Raw genomic sequence first — 3,238 nt, 5'->3', positions numbered from 1 at the left:
ATCTTATCCTAAAATAAGACCGAGAAATCACCCTAAACAGCAAAGTAACGCCTCAAAAACCAACTATAATCTTAGAAACCCACACGCCATTTCCAAAATTACACTCAGGAACCGACTTGTCACCTCACATATACTAGGAAACCGTCACAAGAAAGATACTCGCTTTTGTTTACGTCGTCTTAACAAAAATTCCCGTTAATCTACAGCAGATTGACGGGAATTGATTACTGCTGACAGTTACAGACTACTCGTTTAACATCTATTTATAGCTGGAAAAGTAACCGCCGCGCCCAGCAGCTAGTCAGTATCTTTCAGTTTTGTTAGAACCCAGCAGTCACCCATAAAGTAATTTACATAAATTACCCGTTCTAAGTGCGAGAAGTTATTTTACTAAGTGCGAATAGTGCCTAAGTTCGTATTTTATGGACTAAGTGCGGTATTTTATCATTAAGTTCGCGTTAGAGGACCCCCCAAAATGAACATTTTCTTGCGTCTTGGGAAGAGTATTGTAGAGTGCCCCGTAAAACTTTGTGGTGTTAAGTATGATACTAAAACACACTAACTGCCCTAAGGATTCACGTCGATTTCATTCTAGGAGTCGAGATATGTTATTTTAAGTTTTTGGGATGTCATGGATGCAAATCGTTTGCTACAGGCTCAAGAACGCACTTTTTGTATACCATGTTATTTTAAGAAAATGTCCGTTTCGATGCGCTCTTCAAAAATGTTCGACTTGCGAACCATGATTTTCTGCGTCTGTGCCACGTAATTCAGCAAAAAGAGCATGTAATGGAGTGAAATGAGAGGGTGTGTCATCTCTAAAGTAAAATCTTTAAAAGAGCATAACTTAAGAACGGCTGGGGAATAGGTGGCCGTTCTTTTTACCATCATGTGCGCCTAAAAAAAGTACACTATCGTGACAATCGATATCGGTCGATATGGTATAAATTGATAAAGTTATGCTCGATTATGTACGCGAAAACAGAAAAAGGGCGCTGGTGACAAAAAAAGTACTAACGATTCTGTTATTGTTTTGATATTCTGTCATCCCAGACTCTTGCGCATCTGGTGACCTATTTTTTATTCGCCAGTTCCGAGAAAAGTGTCGTTTCGATGCGTGGTGGGCCCGGGATGACAATTCGAGTTGAGTTGGAAGTTCATGTGAAGTCCTGGAAACAAGAAAAAAAGAAGATCCACGCTTCCCTAACTCAAAAAGTCATTAGAAACCGAGGGTAGCTTGTATGGAGACTTTTGTTCCTCGTGCGCTAAAACGCCGAATTAAATTTTTTATCTATACTTAACAGGAAAAAAGTTGCCTCCTTCGCGATATATAGGCAAATAAAGAATGGGTGCTATCATTTCGGGACAAAACAGGTGAAAATTTAGGTCGAAAAAAGTGTTTATAGACAAGGCATTTGAATTTAGCCAAAATCTGACTTGACCACGGGAATGCGCGCATAAAAGCACCCCTAAGGCAGTTTTTATACGGAGCAGTCTCATTTGCTTCCTGGATGTGCAGGGCCAAACATGGCCAAAAGTGGTGATTTTGGCCGTCCAAGGTGTCCATTTTCCGCGAAAATGGCGTTTTTTGGCGTCACTAAAAAAATCATTGCGAAGCAACTACTGGAGATATGCTTGTAAAACTTTGGGAGCGGTCGTGCGAACACATGCGCCAAGTTTTCTGCTAAAGTCTGCAGGCCAGATCTGCCGGGCGGCACATAAAACCGGAAAAAACCACCTAAAAAAAGAGCATGCCAAACAAAGTCTCACATTTCGCTGAATAACTTTTGATCTAGAAGAGTTAGACAAATTCTGATTGCGGGAACGGCTCCGCCGTGTGTTTTTACGTATGTCTATGTCCCGTAGATAAAAAGTACATGTTGCAAAAAAAGTACATGTTGTACATAAATCTACCTTTGATATTCGGATTCCCCGTGAAAAACTACGCCTAGGCCGCAGGGTTACAAAGACGAGTCATTGCACTTATGCCCTTTTATAGACGCTTTTAGAAATCGGCCAAAACAGTATTTATTAATTTAGACAGTGTTCCGCTGACATGTCGCATGCTGCGATATGTCCACGTGAAAGAGCACCGAAAAGCACCCCTAGAACACCCTTCATACCCGTTCTAACGGTTCTCTTTTCATCTTCATAATAATCAAATTAAAGAACACCATACAAAAAACAAGATCTCGTGTGTAGTGGCTCGCCAGGCATACTAAAACCAAGATGTCGTGTGGGCACATGCCAGACATCATATCTTGCGTTTGCAAACACACGCAAAGTCGGTAAACAGCTCAAAACGGGCTAAAAAGTAAGCACCGGGACTCTCCCCGGTGGTCACCACCGAGTACTCACCCGAGCTGAGGCTGCTTAACTTCACAGAGCAGACGCGATATGTGCTTCAGCCTAAGATGGCCGTCTACATTGACTTGACGACACACCTATAGTGTTTATCACTCGTATACATGGTACACACATTACACACTCACATGTCCACATACGTGGCCATAGACTGCACACGATGGCCCCATACCCTTCTGGCCTCAGAATGGCTGGGTGGATGGCTACACTTTATATAGTACAAACAAAAGGGGTGGTGTGCGCACTCATACAACGTGTGGCAGCAGCTCACTCTACAACGCAGCATACGTATCTCTCGATAGGAACCCCACACAGACGACACTTCATACACAGCAGTGCAGATAGCGCCGCACCCCATATTTGGGCATACGCGGCCTGGAAACAATGTTAAACCACCAAAGTGGCCATTTACGACTTGCACAACCATACCTACGCTTCCTATGCGACATGACATGTGCACGTACGCGTCTTAGGCAATATGAACACCTTCGACACCTTCATACATGCACAGCGCGCGCTTCGCTTAAGTACGACACCAACTTGTCATATACATCATGCGTTTCCTCCCGTCACCTTTCATCACCTCCATATTCACACCCATGCGCCGTCACCTTCCTCGCGCCATCACCTTCACCATTTTCACCTCCATATCCGCGCTTCCTCCGCCGTCACCTTCCGCGTACGCGTCCATATTCGCTGCGTTTCCTCGCGCTTCCTGCCTGTTATTAATCCAAGCCAAAAACATCTCCAAACCCATACAATTAGAACAGCAAACACTTCGCATTTTTTCACAAAGTCCTCAGCTTCATTTTGCATACTGTATCCTAGTCTAATCCACGTAATGCCTTCTCCTTAACATACTTAAACTAAGTCT

General features: G+C 43.5%; 1 non-coding gene across 1 annotated transcript; it reads right to left on the bottom strand.

Annotated features, from left to right (window-relative positions):
* Window positions 1-2,317: 2,317 nt before the first annotated feature.
* PITG_33352 lies at window positions 2,318-2,419 on the bottom strand. Its single transcript, XR_009934746.1, has one exon. It is a non-coding gene; the product is annotated as an 8S ribosomal RNA (ribosomal RNA).
* Between the last annotated feature and the right edge of the window lie 819 nt (window positions 2,420-3,238).

Source organism: Phytophthora infestans, genomic scaffold, assembly GCF_000142945.1.
Source record: "Phytophthora infestans T30-4 supercont1.52 genomic scaffold, whole genome shotgun sequence".
In the NCBI taxonomy this organism is placed as follows: Eukaryota; Oomycota; class Peronosporomycetes; order Peronosporales; family Peronosporaceae; genus Phytophthora; species Phytophthora infestans.
Note: the sequence above shows the minus strand (reverse complement) of the source record. Positions and strands in the feature narration are given on the sequence as shown.